The sequence below is a fragment of the Salvelinus alpinus genome, chromosome 1, assembly GCF_045679555.1.
Source record: "Salvelinus alpinus chromosome 1, SLU_Salpinus.1, whole genome shotgun sequence".
In the NCBI taxonomy this organism is placed as follows: Eukaryota; Metazoa; Chordata; class Actinopteri; order Salmoniformes; family Salmonidae; genus Salvelinus; species Salvelinus alpinus.
In genome coordinates this window covers 7,599,860-7,620,026 of record NC_092086.1, presented here as the reverse complement: position 1 = coordinate 7,620,026, position 20,167 = coordinate 7,599,860, and the positions used below count along the sequence as shown (strand labels likewise).

General features: G+C 39.9%; 1 protein-coding gene across 1 annotated transcript in view; it reads left to right on the top strand.

Annotated features, from left to right (window-relative positions):
• The first annotated feature begins 8,608 nt into the window (after window positions 1-8,608).
• LOC139568283 (NLR family CARD domain-containing protein 3-like) overlaps window positions 8,609-20,167 on the top strand; it is a 164,683-nt gene continuing 153,124 nt past the window's right edge. The window contains exon 1 of the mRNA XM_071390064.1: window positions 8,609-10,248. The gene's annotated coding sequence lies outside the window, so the exon portion shown is untranslated. The remainder of the gene's footprint in view (window positions 10,249-20,167) is intronic.

Here is a 20,167-nt window from a genome sequence, read left to right as displayed (position 1 = left end):
TGTACCAGACTAAACATGGTTTACATTGTCTCATCCATCAGAGTGTGCTGTGTACCAGACTAAACGCTGAGCTAAAAGATGTGATGGATAAAGTCATGCGCATAATAAGCTTTGTCAGGGGGACATCAAGCAACACAACACCGTCTTTTCCACAAGCTGGTGACAGAATCAGAGGAGGCCATCCAGGATGATCTCCTGCTTCACAACAACATGCGCTGGCTGAGTAAAGGAAAAGCAAGCTAGTGACAGAATGAGAGGAGGCCATCCAGGATGATCTCCTGCTTTACAACAACGTGCGCTGGCTGAGTAAAGGAAAAGCAAGCTGGTGACAGAATCAGAGGAGGCCATCCAGGATGATCTCCTGCTTCACAACAACGTGCGCTGGCTGAGTAAAGGAAAAGCAAGCTGGTGACAGAATCAGAGGAGGCCATCCAGGATGATCTCCTGCTTCACAACAACGTGCGCTGGCTGAGTAAAGGAAAAGCAAGCTGGTGACAGAATCAGAGGAGGCCATCCAGGATGATCTCCTGCTTCACAACAACGTGCGCTGGCTGAGTAAAGGAAAAGCAAGCTAGTGACAGAATCAGAGGAGGCCATCCAGGATGATCTCCTGCTTCACAACAACGTGCGCTGGCTGAGTAAAGGAAAAGCTCCAGAGCCATTCTGTCAGCTGCATGACCAGGTTGTGGGTTTTGTCAGAAAAAGTTAAATGAGGGCAGCAGCTGACCACCTTCGTATTCTGGAAATGTTGATATTCCTCTCTAATGTAGCTGGCGACATTCTGTAACTTAAACAGGTTAAATCTAGCCTAACTCAGCCAGTTAAGTTATTTTATGTGGGAAAAAATAGACTCCAATTAAGCCCTCTTGTTATTTTAAAAATCACATTAAAATGAAGATTATTGTTGAAATGTATTACTCGACTGGTGTGGGTTTTCTCCATCTGTTGCCTAACAAGTTATCTATATATTCAGCACCAGGTGCTGTTCACCTCCTATTGATTGTGCTGCAGTTGTCGCTTTATGTTTCAGCACAACAAAATGGTCCTCTACCTGCTTTAATAGTCTCCTGCATTCTCTCCTCAGGAATGAAGTTAACATGTAACTTGTGCATTATTTAGGGAGGTCACATTGTAGATACACTACACCACCATTTAGAATACAGTAGGAACTCTTTCCATTTGTCCTATTGAAACACACAGAAAACTATAGTATTTAGCCTAAAGCAGCATCTGATTTTACAGTAGACTATAGATGTAGGCTACTGTATAGTCACATGGCTCAGTGTTAATATGTTAGAGCAGCATCTGATTTTACAGTAGACTATAGATGTAGGCTACTGTAGAGTCACATGGCTCAGTGTTAATATGTTAGAGCAGCATCTGATTTTACAGTAGACTATAGATGTAGGCTACTGTATAGTCACATGGCTCAGTGTTAAAATGTTAGAGCAGCACATTGGTCTGAACAACTTATATCCTCTTAGTGAATGTCTCTTAATGAGAAAGAATCATCAAAATGGATGAGAATACTGCATTTTGAAATGAAAATACTGTTGAATCTGTAGACAAATTGAAATAGTGATTGCGACGTTAGTGGATCTGCGTGAGGGATGAGTCAGATGGATTAAGGCATTTTGGAGGAGCTGATTGTTGCACCATTGATCAAGCAGATCAACTGAGCTCGGGTCAGAGTTAGGAAGAAAACTACAATATGGCGCCATATTTGTAGTTCACAACTCTTCTGGTTTCTGTAACAATGTCAGTTGTTTAGCCTATTTGTTACATACATTATTTAAAACAATCCCACGTTATATACGAAAACGTAGCTGTGATTCAAACGAAAGAACGATGGAGCAACAAGAATTGATTAATCAGAAAATTCAGAAAGAATCCCAGCTGAGACCGGAGATAGAAATTTAAAGGTAATTTCAGACTAAGCCGACATATGCAGCGTTTACCGTGAATGCAGTCTCCGCAAAAGCGGGAACATTTCCTTTAAATGTCAACAGCTTGTAGGCCTATGTATGCTGTATGTGAATATGTGTAGCCTGGCCTATATGATGAGTAACGTTATATTCAACCCAGCCCATGTAGTGTTTCAGGCGTTCAGATAGTGAAAACTGATGTGTTTTAAGCTCTCGCCCAAAGCCTGTTGTCTTGGCATGTGGACATAAACTTTCTGATCAATCAAATATGTTCTTATTCTTCTCATTACAAGTCTCTAGTAGAACAATCAAGCTGTTTCCCCAGTTTACTGAGGAGTATATTACACCCCAGCTAAAAGCCTACACACCTATTTATTAAATAAAGTCCACCACTGTCAGAGTCCTCAGTTGTAGTGAGAACATTGTGTCATATGTTTAAGGGCTGTTTCATGATTGTGATTCCAAAATGTTCCAGTGTTGAGGAACTGTAATGGTTTGACTACACCTGCTCTTTAAGAAGAACTACAACTCCCTGTTTCACGTTGCATCACGTCCAGTGTTGAGGAACTGTAATGGTTTGAAAACACCTGCTCTTTAAGAAGGACTACAACTCCCTGTTTCACGTTGCATCACGTCCAGTGTTGAGGAACTGTAAGGGGGGAGTCAGAACTACAACTCCCTGTTTCACGTTGCATCACGTCCAGTGTTGAGGAACTGTAAGGGGGGAGTCAGAACTACAACTCCCTGTTTCACGTTGCATCACGTCCAGTGTTGAGGAACTGTAATGGTTTGAATACACCTGCTCTTTAAGAAGAACTACAACTCCCTGTTTCACGTTGCATCACGTCCAGTGTTGAGGAACTGTAATGGTTTGAATACACCTGCTCTTTAAGAAGAACTACAACTCCCTGTTTCACGTTGCATCACGTCCTGTGTTGAGGAACTGTAAGGGTTTGAATACACCTGCTCTTTAAGAAGAACTACAACTCCCTGTTTCATGTTGCATCACGTCCAGTGTTGAGGAACTGTAATGGTTTGAAAACACCTGCTCTTTAAGAAGAACTACAACTCCCTGTTTCACGTTGCATCACGTCCAGTGTTGAGGAACTGTAAGGGGGGAGTCAGAACTACAACTCCCTGTTTCACGTTGCATCACGTCCAGTGTTGAGGAACTGTGAGGGGGGAGTCAGATGGATTAAGGCATTTTGGAGGGGCTGAATGTTGCACCATTGATAAAGCAGATCAACCGAGCTAGGGTCAGAGTTAGGAAGAAAACTAGAAAATGGCACCATATTTGTAGTTCACAACTCTTCTGGTTTCTGTAACAATGTCAGTTGTTTAGCCTATTTGTTACATACATTATTTAAAACAATCCCACGTTATATACGAAAACGTAGCTGTGATTCAAACGAAAGAACGATGGAGCAACAAGAATTGATTAATCAGAAAATTCCGAAAGAATCACAGCTGAGACAGGAGATAGAAATGTAAAGGTAATTTCAGACTAAGCCGACATATGCAGCGTTTACCGTGAATGCAGTCTCCACGAAAGAGGAACATTACCTTTAAATGTCAACAACTTGTAGGCCTATGTGTCTGCTGTATATGAATATGTGTAGCCCGGCCTATATGATGAGTAACGTTATATTCAACCCAGCCCATGTAGTGTTTCAGGCGTTCAGATAGTGAAAATTGATGCGTTTTAAGCTCGCGCCCAAAGCCTGTTGTCTTGGCATGTGGACATAAACCTTCTGATCAATCAAATATGTGCTTATTCTTCTCATTACAAGTCTCTAGTAGCACAATCAAGCTGTTTCCCCAGTTTACTGAGGAGTATATTACACCCCAGCTAAAAGCCTACACACCTATTTATTAAATAAAGTCCACCACTGTAAGAGTCCTCAGTTGTAGTGAGAACATTGTGTCATATGTTTAAGGGCTGTTTCATGATTGTGATTCCAAAATGTTCCAGTGTTGAGGAACTGTAATGGTTTGAATACACCTGCTCTTTAAGAAGGACTACAACTCCCTGTTTCATGTTGCATCACGTCCAGTGTTGAGGAACTGTAATGGTTTGAATACACTTGCTCTTTAAGAAGAACTACAACTCCCTGTTTCATGTTGCATCACGTCCAGTGGCGGCGGCCGGAAATGGAGCCGAAATTGTAGTTCTAACCCCTTTGTGGTTTGTTTAGAATAATGATGTATTAAATGTGCTACTGTGACTACACCATGGCCTCCAGTCTCCTGCAAAGTAAATGTATCTGAAATGATGAGTCTACAAGGCTTGATCTCTAAATGTGTTTCTCTGTAGGCTACATACTGAACACTTTGTAGGCTACATACTGAACACACACTGAACACTTGTTGTAAGGCCTCCACGATCAGTTCCTGCTCATGTGAGTAGAACATCTTGCTCTGTGTAATGTTGTAAGGCCTCCACGATCAGTTCCTGCTCCTGTGAGTAGAACATCTTGCTCTGTGTAGTGTTGTAAGGCCTCCACGATCAGTTCCTGCTCCTGTGAGTAGAACATCTTGCTCTGTGTAGTGTTGTAAGGCCTCCACGATCACTTCCTGCTCATGTGAGTAGAACATCTTGCTCTGTGTAGTGTTGTAAGGCCTCCACGATCAGTTCCTGCTCCTGTGAGTAGAACATCTTGCTCTGTGTAGTGTTGTAAGGCCTCCACGATCAGTTCCTGCTTCTGTGAGTAGAACATCTTGGCAGTGAAGACATCATCCTCAGTGTAGCGCTTCTCTTTACAAAGAGCCTTTGCTTGAGGTGAACCTCCCATCATCCTCTGCTCCTCCTGCTGTCCAGGACCAATCAGTGCTGTCCACCTGCACTGCATCCTCATACACCAGGGCCTGTAGGAGCTGTGAGGACAAACCTTGTCTCCTCGGGTTGTAGTCCTTCACATGTTTTTAATGCTACTACCGACCGTGGCCTTCTGGACAGGCGGTTGGCAATACCTTGACCATCTATTGATAACAGATAATCAATACCTTGACCATCTATTGATAACAGATAATCAATACCTTGACCATCTATTGATAACAGATAATCAATACCTTGACCATCTATTGATAACAGATAATCAATACCTTGACCATCTATTGACAACAGATAATCAATACCTTGACCATCTATTGATAACAGATAATCAATACCTTGACCATCTATTGATAACAGATAATCAATACCTTGACCATCTATTGATAACAGATAATCAATACCTTGACCATCTATTGATAACAGATAATCAATACCTTGACCATCTATTGATAACAGATAATCAATACCTTGACCATCTATTGATAACAGATAATCAATACCTTGACCATCTATTGATAACAGATAATCAATACCTTGACCATCTATTGATAATAGATTAAACAGACAAAAAATATGTTAAAGGAAATCCAATCTAAACAAAAAAACATTCAAAAATGACAGAAGCTGCTATGCAATTACTCTGATTACCATCCAACAACAGATCATTAGCAACAGAAACCAAGTTCAGAAACAGATACGAATAAACATTATTATTGTGTTTGTCCTCCCAGAATGATCATAGAACTGATATGGGTTGACTTGTTCCTAAAGTTGAATATATACAGTATATACTGTATATATATAGAGTGGGGAGAACAAGTATTTGATACACTGCCGATTTTGCAGGTTTTCCTACTTACAAAGCATGTAGAGGTCTGTAATTCACATTGTATGATTTTTAAGTAATTCATTTGCATTTTATTGCATGACATAAGTATTTGATACATCAGAAAAGCATCCACTGCTACCACGACTGTTCTATTGTCCTGTAAAGAGATGTCTAATATACCTGGATACAACTTTATAGTTGTTGGACCCCAGGAAGAGTAGCTGCTGTTACCACCACTGTCCCATTGTCCTGTAAAGAGATGTCTAATATACCTGGATACAACTTTATAGTTGTTGGACTCCAGGAAGAGTAGCTGCTGTTACCACCACTGTCCCATTGTCCTGTAAAGAGATGTCTAATATACCTGGATACAACTTTATAGTTGTTGGACCCCAGGAAGAGTAGCTGCTGTTACCATCACTGTCCCATTGTCCTGTAAAGAGATGTCTAATATACCTGGATACAACTTTATAGTTGTTGGACCCCAGGAAGAGTAGCTGCTGTTACCACCACTGTCCCATTGTCCTGTAAAGAGATGTCTAATATACCTGGATACAACTTTATAGTTGTTGGACTCCAGGAAGAGTAGCTGCTGCTTTGTAACAGATCATGGGGATCCCAGTAAACAAATAAAATGAAAGACTATTAACGACAGGCAGAAATATGACGTCAGATAAATAAGAGACGGATAACTTCACCTTTCCTGACCAGCTCTGGCATAGTTTTATAGCCTCAACACTAATACATTTCACTTTTGCTTTTAGTGTCAACTTGAATTAGAGTGTGGCTGTGGAAGACTGGTCCCTTGATGATGTCTGCAAGTGGCTGAGTACCAATGATCTCCATGATTCCATCCCATCATTCCAAGGTTCACAATCTTTCTGAAGAATGCCAACTCTATTCAATAGTCCACTTTGCAACGAGCAAACTTTCTCTGTGTCCAGACGACTCACACATATTGTCCTCTATCACCAGCATGAACCACATGTTCTAATTACCTGTGGAGTTAATGGGGGAAAACAAATAGATGTTTCAGCGTCTATCGGTCACACATCTACCAAAACCACAGAGAGCTTTTCAGAGACAACTTAGATGAGAATTGTCCTCATGGTGAATTTGAGACTGGGACTGATCCCATTGAAGATGACTGTAACGAACGTCGTCGGGAGAAGGAGAAGAGGACCAAGGTGCAGCCTGGGTAGTATTCATAATACTTTTAATAAATACGAATACTTGAACAAAAACAACAAAGCGACAAACGAACAGTTCTGCAAGGTGCAATACACAAAACAGAAAACAACTACCCACAAACACAGGTGGAAACTGGCTACGGTTGACAGCTGCCTCTGATTGAGAACCATACCAGGCCAAACACATAGAAAAGGACAACATAGAACAAAACATAGAATGCCCACCCCAACTCACGCCCTGACCAAACCAAAATAGAGACATAAAAAGGATCTCTAAGGTCAGGGCGTGACAATGACATGAGCGATGTAGAGAGTCTGCCAGAGGCTGAATATGTTCAAGCCACAGAGATCAACACTGAGCAGCTAATTGAAGGTCTCTAAAACAATATCTGTCTTTTTATTTAGTAAATCAGGAAAGAACACTGCATCCCAGCTACGGAACAGAATAACATTGTTGAGGACCTCAGAACCATTGTTGATGCATTATGACACTACAGTGATCCCCTCAGGTTTCATCTGACAAATAAACTAATAAATGTGGTTGAACAGGACAATCTCAGGGACTTGCTTAACAACTCTGCAGTATTTGAGGAATGCATTAGATGCAGCAGCTCTGAGTGGATGCTGGAGCATTACTGTGTGAAAGAATTGGACGTGGTCAGGACAATTCACTGAGCAACAAAGAAGGTTATAAAACAAGGTCATTTCAATACAGCTACATTTCCCCCAGGCTACATGAATATAAAGAGACATGAGACAAAACAATCATAATGAATCAGATTACATGGCCCCCAGGCTACATGAATATAAAGAGACATGAGACAAAACAATCATAATGAATCAGAATACATGGACAGGGGGGACCTGATCCTAGATCATAATGAATCAGATTACATGGAGAGGGGGACCTGATCCTAGATCATAATGAATCAGATTGCATGGCGAGGGAGACCTGATCCTAGATCATAATGAATCAGTTTACATGGAGAGGGGGGACCTGATCCTAAATCATAATGAATCAGATTACATGGAGAGGGATGACCTGATCGTAGATTATAATGAACTAGATTACATGGAGAGAGAGGACCTGATCCTACATCATAATGAATCAGATTACATGGAGAGGGGGACCTGATCCTAGATCATAATGAATCTTATTACATGGAGAGGGGGACCTGATCCTAGATCATAATGAATCAGATGACATGGACAGGGGGGACCTGATCCTAGATCATAATGAATCAGATTACATTGAGATGGGGACCTGATCCTAGATCATAATGAATCAGATTACATTGAGATGGGGACCTGAACCTAGATCAGCACTCCTCCTGAGACACTTCCCAGGAGTCACCAGGACCAAGGAACCAAACACATAGTTGTAAAGTCTAGTTACAGCAGGTGTTTACTGCCATCTAGTGGAAGAAACCAATAAAACACTTTATTATCACGGTGGGGAGATGGCTGGGTGAAACAGAAAGTTGAGTTGTTATTTTGTACAGGATCCATGGTGAGATGACAGAGCAGAAAACACTATATGGAGAGAAGCAGAAATACAGTTTTTCTGAACAATAAAGGACAGAGTAAGAGAATAAATAGCTGGAATTACATATTATTACTAGTTAGTAGATCTCACAGGGTTCTGTCATCATTATTTTACCATACACCAGTGACGTCAGAAGGAACGTGATTTCCTCAGATGAAAGTGAAAGTAAGGGTGTGGTCTACGCCTTTATAAAACAGCTGTTGAAACTGTAGCGCACATTTCTCGACAACATTAGAAGCAGGATAAATGCGTTGATTTGAAGGAAAAACGGGCAGACTGGTAAGTCTTGGCTACATATAACTATTATAAAGTTAGGTCGTAGTCAGACATTCAATAGACAGGCTTGAGATATGATTCTTTATCATGCTGACCAACCTGGACCCGGTTTCCACGATGGTATTTAGGCTTAACGCTAGAAACGCATAATAAGTGATAAACGATAATTATAAAAATACAAAGTTGAGTAAACGATATTTTACAAATAAAAAGGTGCGTAAACGATGTCTAAGTATTTCTGAACAATAATGAATTCTAAAGGAAAGAGTATGTGAACGAATACTAGGAATGATATATTACTAGTTAGTAGAACTGGTACTTGAGCTGAGTTGCTGACAGACAGCAGTTTTCAAAGTGGAAACGAATCAGTTACCCGACATGTTATCAGTAAAACGTCTGGTAAAGATGGTGCAGGAGCTTTTCAATTATACGGTTTTATGTTTATCTCAGGGTTTCTCAATCCTTTTGTTCTTACCCGCACTTACACACTTGATTCAACTAATCATCAAATATTTTAAGACAGTTTGATATTTGAAGCATACAAATGAACATTCTCAAATTAAAACATTTTGGGTTTGTAGGCCTGTTTACAATTATTAAAGTCACACAATAAGGAGGGCGAAAAACACAACTAAACCTGGTTTCGAGTAAATGATATGTTTAGCAAAAATAATGTAAGAGAGATTACTTGAAGAAGGACTATAATAAAATTGAAGCAAGATGCGACACAATGTCATGATTTACTGCTGTCACATGAAGCTGACTGTTAGCTCCACCCTCTGGTTACTGTTGTTATATGAAGGGGTGACGCCTTGACTGCAGTTGAAACTGACTGTTAGCTCCACCCTCTGGTTACTGTTGTTATATGAAGGGGGACGCCTTGACTGCAGTTGGAACTGAAAACAGAAAGTATCTGTACAGGGCCATTTTGAGATGACAGAGCATCTCATAGTTTCATCTCTAAACTGCAACACAGTTTCCAAGTAAAGTGAGTATTTCAGGTTAATAATCTAGAATAAAGCAGAGGGAACATGTGGACTACAGTAAACTAGTGTGGGATTGCTGCTGAGTCATTCCTACCATGTGGTGCCTTTTCTGTCCACAGGAAATATCAGTTCTTATTTAGTGTAAAATGTGGATTCCAAAAGGCTTTAAATATAAAGGTGTCCTTTACCTTAAAAACACCAAAATATGGATCCTGAAAGGGAATTTCATGCATTTTAACTCATTTTGTCAGAAGATGTAGGTGTTTTTGTCCCCGGGTGTTATTTATCAACTTCCAAAAGGAATATAAGCCATAAAATAACAAAATGTTAAACTATTTCTTCATTATTTTATAGTCCTAGTTGAAGTCTCTTTCATCAATTACTTTTTTCATGATTATTGTATTTATCTATCCATAGGGGAAGCCTGGGCAACTGAAATGTCTGAGCTTTTTCAACAGTCTGACTGTGAACATCTGAACCAAAACCAAATGAAGGGAGACATAGATATGATTAAAAAACAACTGTTGATTTAATATGAAAATAAAATGTGTGTGTGAGATGAATCATAAACCCACATGGAGAACCTTTTGTTTGATTAACAGTGAATTGGTGTGTGATAGTGTCACGGTTGTCGTCGGAAGGATGAGACCAAAGTGCAGCGTGGTGAGTGTACATTTTCCTTTTATTTAAAATGTCCCCAACAAAACAACAAACGAAGACACAACCGTGAAGCTTACAGGGCTAAAGTGCCACGCACAAAAGTCAACTACCCACACTGAAAGGAGGGCAAAAGAGCTACCTAAGTATGATTCCCAATCAGAGACAACGATAGACAGCTGTCCCTGATTGAGAACCACACCCGGCCAAAACAAAGAAATAAAGAAACATAGAAAACCAAACATAGAATGCTACCCCACATCACACCCTGACCTAACCAAATAGAGAAATAAAACGGCTCTCTAAGGTCAGGGTGTGACAGAGAGATATATTATGTATAACCTACCTAAAAGCAAGAGATCGCTATGTGCACAGGGAAGATCAGGGATATTGTCTCTGCGTATTGAAACAGGTCAGATCAGGGATATTGCCTCTGTGTATTGAAACAGGTCAGATCAGGGATATTGCCTCTGTGTATTGAAACAGGTCAGATCAGGGATATTGTCTCTGCGTATTGAAACAGGTACGATCAGGGATATTGCCTCTGTGTATTGAAACAGGTCAGATCAGGGATATTGCCTCTGCATATTGAAACAGGTCAGATCAGGGATATTGCCTCTGTGTATTGAAACAGGTATTGTGGTGAAATGGAGGAAAGACTATGTAACTATTGTGACCTCGAAGAAATAGAGAATGAAATTCATTTAATCCTCTATTGCCCTTTCTACCATGATATACACTTGCTCTTATTCCAGAAAGCACAGCAGATATACCCTGGCAGTATGTGGCTGAGTGATGAGAAGAAATTTAAATGTTTTTTTTGTCTATTGTGTATTTCCGTTTGTGGAATATTTAGATAAAGCCTTGAAAAGAAGAAAAAGGGCTACCTATAATTAAATTGTAAAAACATTTAACTTCTATGTGGTAAATGTGTATATAGATTGTGTATAGACTTGTCTCCCATATGAATCTTCTCTTTGTTCCAGACTTGGTTCAAATGCCTTCTGTTTTCTTTTTTTCTGTATTTATTTATATGTGTATATATACAGTGTGTATATATACAGTGTATGTATGTATGTTATTTTAGTGCTCTTTTTTTCTGTATTTATTTATCTGTATATGTTATATATACAGTGTGTATGTATGTATATTATTTTACTGCTCTAGTGATATAATTATTGTTTGCATCACCTTATTTACTATTATGTTTTGATTTTTACCTTCCATTGTTTTCATTCTTCATGTGATGCTCAATGCAGAGAACACTGGAAGGAGAATCATCATTTAATTACCACAGTGAATTATTGTAATGTTTGTTTATGTGGTAATTAATCCTATAAGGGATGGGTTGCAAGTTGGCGATTTGACACGAAAATAAAATGTCATTCAATCATTCATTTGTTCATTCATTTTTCATTCATATTATTTAATTTAAGTTTTTCTATATCCCCCTAATATCACTTTCCACCCTGTTAGTTTGTTGTAATTCCTAGAGCAGAACGGAGAACACCATCGTGTCCGTACGAGTCTCAGTTTACAATAGAGTGGTATCAGAATAGTTTGTTGGCCAAACCGTTCAGATTCTACACACGATTTTGTGAGAAGACAGATTTTCGGGATGTGTCATGGTCTGACAATCACCACTCTAGCTCTGACAACTAGATCATAATGAATCAGATTACATGGAGAGGGGGACCTGATCCTATATCATAATGAATCAGATTACATGGAGAGGGGGACCTGATCCTATATCATAATGAATCAGATTACATGGAGAGGGGGACCTGATCCTAGATCATAATGAATCAGATTACATGGAGAGGGGGGACCTGATCCTAGATCATAATGAATCAGATTACATGGAGAGGAGGACCTGATCCTAGATCATAATGAATCAGATTACATGGAGAGGGGGACCTGATCCTAGATCATAATGAATCAGATTACATGGAGAGGGGGACCTGATCCTAGATCATAATGAATCAGATTACATGGAGAGGGGGGACCTGATCCTAGATCATAATGAATCAGATTACATGGAGGGGGACCTGATCCTAGATCAGCTCTGAGACACTTCCTTTATGAATAAGGGCCCAGGAGTCACCAGGACCAACTGTAAATTGCTCTGGATAAGAGCGTCTGCTCAATGACTAAAATGTAAATGTAAAATGAGTCACCAGGACAGGCATTGACAGGACGGTCACAGCCACACGTTCACTGGTTAGGTAGGACACAAGATAACTGTTAGATAGGAACAACAGTAATGATACATGGTTAGGTAGAACACAAGATAACTGTTAGATAGGAACAACAGTAATGATACATGGTTAGACAGGAACAACAGTAATGATACATGGTTAGGTAGGACACAAGATAACTGTTAGATAGGAACAACAGTAATGATTCATGCCCTCAATGTGAAGTGACATTAATCTATAAATACAGAGCACAAGTACAACCCTTATATATAAACCTTTTAAGGTAGTAAGAAAATAAACATGCACTTAATATTCCAATAAAGAAGTCTTGAATTACCAATAAATCACCTGCTAGCAATAGCTAGCGTGACATTACAGTGCACTGATTGACGGTGCTAGTTAGCTCGTCATTACCATGGCTAGCTAAGCTAGCAGACACGATTAACTTGCAGAAATATGCTTTAAATACACAATAAATATATCCATAAATACCGGCAACATAAATATATATATAGTCACATTCGCTATTGACTTTGCGATAAATGAACCAGTTTTCCAGATACACTATTGTGTTATACAGTTTTAAACAGTTTTTATGTCCAGCAGAAGGAGACGTGCTCTCAGAATATCTCAGACGGAACAGCAGGCAGACCAACTTTCCAAATAGGGGAGAAGCACTCAAATCCCACTACTTGTTCTTTCAAGGAAAATAATACAAAAATGGTAAGTCTGAAGACCTCTCGTATTAACAACCTTACTACAATGGCAGAAACTATTTTTTATGAATTCGACAACACATAATGAAAGGAAACGTTATTCATATCACCCCTCTTTCTGAGGTGAATGGTTTCACCCACTACTCTCCCGGAACTGCGGTGTTCTCTGATATCCACGTTGCGCGCATCGCGACTGAGGTTGATGGAAACTCTACATTTTCAATTTGTCACACATTGACCTTTGATATCCCGTTCACGAGTGTCCCTGTATCCATAAATAAACATAATAATCCTAATTTCAATTCATATGGGTTAAATTGAATAGTAACTGAAATCTGGACACTGACTGTAGGCCTATAATATAATATAATATTAACTGAAATCTGGACACTGACTGTAGACCTATAATCTAATATAATATGAACTGAAATCTGGACACTGACTGTGGGCCTATAATCTAATATAATATGAACTGAAATCTGGACACTGACTGTAGACCTATAATCTAATATAATATGAACTGAAATCTGGACACTGACTGTAGGCCTATAAATTAATATAATATGAACTGAAATCTGGACACTGACTGTAGGCCTATATATTAATATAATATTAACTCCTGCAGAATTATGCATTTCTTGTCATTTAAATGAAACAACACATGTTCATTTAGTCTGGGGAACAGGGGTGGATAAATATGATTTATTTCAGTATCTCTTGAGATAATGTGAATGAGAGTGAAAGGTGTTTGACACTATGATGCAAGCAGACAGTATCTCTTGAGATAATGTGAATGAGAGTGTAAGGTGTTATCTCTGACACTATGAAGCAAGCAGACAGTATCTCTTGAGATAATGTGAATGAGAGTGTAAGGTGTTATCTCTGACACTATGATGCAAGCAGACAGTATCTCTTGAGATAATGTGAATGAGAGTGTAAGGTGTTATCTCTGACACTATGATGCAAGCAGACAGTATTTCTTGAGATAATGTGAATGAGAGTGTAAGGTGTTATCTCTGACAATATGATGCAAGCAGACAGTATCTCTTGAGATAATGTGAATGAGAGTGTAAGGTGTTATCTCTGACACTATGATGCAAGCAGACAGTATCTCTTGAGATAATGTGAATGAGAGTGTAAGGTGTTATCTCTGACACTATGATGCAAGCAAACAGTATTTTTAACCTGATCAGAAACGTGTTTCATCTTTTTCTCAGCTTTTAATTTCCTTAAAACCGTTCAAACTGATGACATTTGGACATTTTACACAGGAACCATCTTTCCACTGTTCTGGAGTTATTGTGTTTTCTCCCCGGTCCCTAAACTAAACGGTCAACTTTACCAGTGTTAACTTGTAGATTACTAATGCATTCATTCTTTCAATGTAAAACATTATTCTGGAGAGCACTACTTTATTTAGTCTATCAATGTAAAACATTATTCTGGAGAGAACTACTTTATTTAGTCTATCAATGTAAAACATTATTCTGGAGATCACTACTTAATTTAGTCTATCAATGTAAAACATTATTCTGGAGAGAACTACTTTATTTAGTCTATCAATGTAAAACATTATTCTGGAGAGCACTACTTAATTTAGTCTATCAATGTAAAACATTATTCTGGAGGGAACTACTTTATTTAGTCTATCAATGTAAAACATTATTCTGGAGAGAACTACTTTATTTAGTATTCTGGGGCAACAATTTATGGCAGAAGAGAAGCTGCATGTATCAAACTATAGTTGACATCAAAATGGCCCACCAAATGTAGAACATTATAATCAGAAAGGTATCTAAATTAGGGGTAAAGGTAGCCAGTAGGCTCCACGGTCCAGTACAGAGTATCAGATAAATACATTATTACAGTGGATAAAACTGCACACAGGTAGCCTACTTTAAGAAGTGATTTTGAAAACATCATCACACAACACATATGATATGTGAAACAGCCTGATCAGACAGCAGAAACTACAGAACATGGGATAAGATGTTTACATACATCTCAAAAACAGAATAACACCAATAAAACACTATTATCAGGGTGGAACAGAATGTCAATTTGTTCTTTTGTTCAGGATCCATGTTGAGATGACAGAGCAGAAAACACTATATGGAGATGACTGAAAAATAAAGTAAGTATTTCTGAACAATAATCTATTCTAATGGACAGAGTAAGAGAATGAATACCTGGAATGAGATATTACTAGTTAGTAGAACTGAGCTGCTGACAGTCAGCAGTTTTTCAGTATGATATGTTGGATAAAAGAATACAGACACACACAAATGTCAAGTTCAATAGCCTTGTTCAAGCATTGTTCAAGTTCCTACACACAGAGTCCGGGGAACAGCCCAGCTAGTCGATTACCTATCAACTAGACTCCGTAACATCATCCCTTTCAATAGAATGTGCAAACATAACGGCACAACATTAAGTTCTTAACAGTCACGTCATAACAATTGAAAAAGCATTACATTTTTTTTTTTACTTCAGTTGTCATCTTCCTCTTTTTTTTGTATTTTTTTGTAAATAAAACAGGACAAGTTAACTCTCTGTAGACACGTGCCCAGCCTCCAAAGTCCTATGTGGTCTTCCGGCAGCGGTTTTATCCCTATCGTTGAATGGGGTTTCGCCCAGGGAGCCATACAAGCGAGAACCGCCACTGCCTGGAGGGCAGGTAGTTTGCCCCGGTTGATGCGTTGTGCAGACCTCACTACCCTGTGGAGAGCCCTGCGGTTGTGGGCGGAGCAGTTGCCGTACCAGGGGGTGATACAGCCCGACAGGATGCTCTCAATTGTGCACCTGTAAAAGTTAGTGAGGGTTTATGGTGACAAGCCACATTTTTCCAGCCTCCTGAGGTTGAAGAGGTGCTGTTGCGCCTTCTTCACCACACTGTCTGTGTGCGTGTACCATTTCAGTTGGTCGGTGATATGTACACAGAGGAACTTAACATTTTACACCTTCTCCACTGCTGTCCCGCCGATGTGGATAGGGGGGTGCTCCCTTTGCTGTTTCCTGAAGTCCACGATCATCTCCTTTGTTTTATTGACGTTGAGTGAGAGGTTATTTTCCTGACACCACACTCCGAGGGCCCTCACCTCCTCCCTGTAGGCTGTCTCGTCGTTGTTGGTAATCAAGCCTACCACTGTAGTGTCGTCTGCAAACTTGATGATTGAGTTTGAGGCGTGCATGGCAACACAGTCATGGGTGAACAGGGAGTACAGGAGGGAGCTGAGAATGCACCCTTGTGGGGCCCCAGTGTTGAGTGTCAGCGGAGTGGAGATGTTGTTTCCTACCTTCACCACCTGGGGGCGGCCCGTCAGGAAGTCCAGCACCCAGTTGCACAGGGCGGGGTCGAGACCCAGGGTCTCAAGCTTAATGATGAGTTTGGAGGGTACTATGGTGTTGAATGCTGAGCTGTTGTCAATGAACAGCATTCTTACATAAGTATTCCTCTTGTCCAGATGGGTTAGGGCAGTGTGCAGTGTGATGGCGATTGCATCGTCTGTGTACCTATTGGGGCGGTATGCAAATTGGAGTGGGTCTAGGGTGACAGGTAGGGTGGAGGTGATATGATCCTTGACTAGTTTCTCAAAGCACTTCATGAAGACATAAGTGAGTGCTACGTGGCGTCATTTAGTCATTCCTTTGCTTTCTTGGGAACAGGAACAATGGTATACATCTTACCCGAAACAGAGTCCATGTGATCAAAGCAATCTTGATGCGTGGAATCCAATTGGTCAGACCAGCGCCTATTGCAGCAGGTTACTGGGTAACAGAAGCAGTTCTTACCTCAAAATATCCTTGACATTCATGTTAAATTAATGAATCTGTCAATTTGTAATAAGCAACCTGCTAAATCATCTTGCCCATCTATCTAAAATAAGATGTAGGCCTTTCGGGGGCTATTTTTGGGGGGCTAGTTGTCAGGCCTTGTGGACGGGTTTTGAGTAGTCATTGGGCTAGAAAAAGTACTTGCACCTGACTGTTTGGATGTGTCTGTTAGTAAATGTTTTATTTCTAAGAGATAATGAATAAATGAGAACAATTGACATTCAATAATTAGTTGTCACTGTGTTAACCACAACCAACATGTTGGATCTCTGTTTAGTTGTCACTGTGTTAACCACAACCAACATGTTGGATCTCTGTTTAGTTGTCACTGTGTTAACCACAACCAACATGTTGGATCTCTGTTTAGTTGTCACTGTGTTAACCACAACCAACATGTTGGATCTCTGTTTAGTTGTCACTGTGTTAACCACAACCAACATGTTGGATCTCTGTTTAGTTGTCACTGTGTTAACCACAACCAACATGTTGGATCTCTGTTTAGTTGTCACTGTGTTAACCACAACCAACATGCTGGATCTCTGTTTAGTTGTCACTGTGTTAACCACAACCAACATGCTGGATCTCTGTTTAGTTGTCACTGTGTTAACCACAACCAACATGTTGGATCTCTGTTTAGTTGTCACTGTGTTAACCACAACCAACATGTTGGATCTCTGTTTAGTTGTCACTGTGTTAACCACAACTAACATGTTGGATCTCTGTTTAGTTGTCACTGTGTTAACCACAACCAACATGCTGGATCTCTGTTTAGTTGTCACTGTGTTAACCACAACCAACATGTTGGATCTCTGTTTAGTTATCACTGTGTTAACCACAACCAACATGCTGGATCTCTGTTTAGTTGTCACTGTGTTAACCACAACCAACATGCTGGATCTCTGTTTAGTTGTCACTGTGTTAACCACAACCAACATGTTGGATCTCTGTTTAGTTGTCACTGTGTTAACCACAACCAACATGTTGGATCTCTGTTTAGTTGTCACTGTGTTAACCACAACCAACATGTTGGATCTCTGTTTAGTTGTCACTGTGTTAACCACAACCAACATGCTGGATCTCTGTTTAGTTGTCACTGTGTTAACCACAACCAACATGTTGGATCTCTGTTTAGTTGTCACTGTGTTAACCACAACCAACATGTTGGATCTCTGTTTAGTTGTCACTGTGTTAACCACAACCAACATGTTGGATCTCTGTTTAGTTGTCACTGTGTTAACCACAACCAACATGTTGGATCTCTGTTTAGTTGTCACTGTGTTAACCACAACCAACATGTTGGATCTGTGTTTAGTTGTCACTGTGTTAACCACAACCAACATGTTGGATCTCTGTTTAGTTGTCACTGTGTTAACCACAACCAACATGTTGGATCTCTGTTTAGTTGTCACTGTGTTAACCACAACCAACATGTTGGATCTCTGTTTAGTTGTCACTGTGTTAACCACAACCAACATGTTGGATCTCTGTTTAGTTGTCACTGTGTTAACCACAACCAACATGTTGGATCTCTGTTTAGTTGTCACTGTGTTAACCACAACCAACATGTTGGATCTCTGTTTAGTTGTCACTGTGTTAACCACAACCAACATGTTGGATCTCTGTTTAGTTGTCACTGTGTTAACCACAACCAACATGTTGGATCTCTGTTTAGTTGTCACTGTGTTAACCACAACCAACATGTTGGATCTCTGTTTAGTTGTCACTGTGTTAACCACAACCAACATGTTGGATCTCTGTTTAGTTGTCACTGTGTTAACCACAACCAACATGTTGGATCTCTGTTTAGTTGTCACTGTGTTAACCACAACCAACATGCTGGATCTCTGTTTAGTTGTCACTGTGTTAACCACAACCAACATGTTGGATCTCTGTTTAGTTGTCACTGTGTTAACCACAACCAACATGTTGGATCTCTGTCTAGTTGTCACTGTGTTAACCACAACCAACATGTTGGATCTCTGTTTAGTTGTCACTGTGTTAACCACAACCAACATGTTGGATCTCTGTTTAGTTGTCACTGTGTTAACCACAACCAACATGCTGGATCTCTGTTTAGTTGTCACTGTGTTAACCACAACCAACATGCTGGATCTCTGTTTAGTTGTCACTGTGTTAACCACAACCAACATGTTGGATCTCTGTTTAGTTGTCACTGTGTTAACCACAACCAACATGTTGGATCTCTGTTTAGTTGTCACTGTGTTAACCACAACCAACATGCTGGATCTCTGTTTAGTTGTCACTGTGTTAACCACAACCAACATGCTGGATCTCTGTTTAGTTGTCACTGTGTTAACCACAACCAACATGTTGGATCTCTGTTTAGTTGTCACTGTGTTAACCACAACCAACATGTTGGATCTCTGTTTAGTTGTCACTGTGTTAACCACAACCAACATGCTGGATCTCTGTTTAGTTGTCACTGTGTTAACCACAACCAACATGCTGGATCTCTGTTTAGTTGTCACTGTGTTAACCACAACCAACATGTTGGATCTCTGTTTAGTTGTCACTGTGTTAACCACAACCAACATGTTGGATCTCTGTTTAGTTGTCACCGTGTTAACCACAACCAACATGTTGGATCTCTGTTTAGTTGTCACTGTGTTAACCACAACCAACATGTTGGATCTGTGTTTAGTTGTCACTGTGTTAACCACAACCAACATGCTGGATCTCTGTTTAGTTGTCACCGTGTTAACCACAACCAACATGTTGGATCTCTGTTTAGTTGTCACTGTGTTAACCACAACCAACATGTTGGATCTGTGTTTAGTTGTCACTGTGTTAACCACAACCAACATGTTGGATCTCTGTTTAGTTGTCACTGTGTTAACCACAACCAACATGTTGGATCTGTGTTTAGTTGTCACTGTGTTAACCACAACCAACATGTTGGATCTCTGTTTAGTTGTCACTGTGTTAACCACAACCAACATGTTGGATCTCTGTTTAGTTGTCACTGTGTTAACCACAACCAACATGTTGGATCTCTGTTTAGTTGTCACTGTGTTAACCACAACCAACATGCTGGATCTCTGTTTAGTTGTCACTGTGTTAACCACAACCAACATGTTGGATCTCTGTTTAGTTGTCACTGTGTTAACCACAACCAACATGTTGGATCTCTGTTTAGTTGTCACTGTGTTAACCACA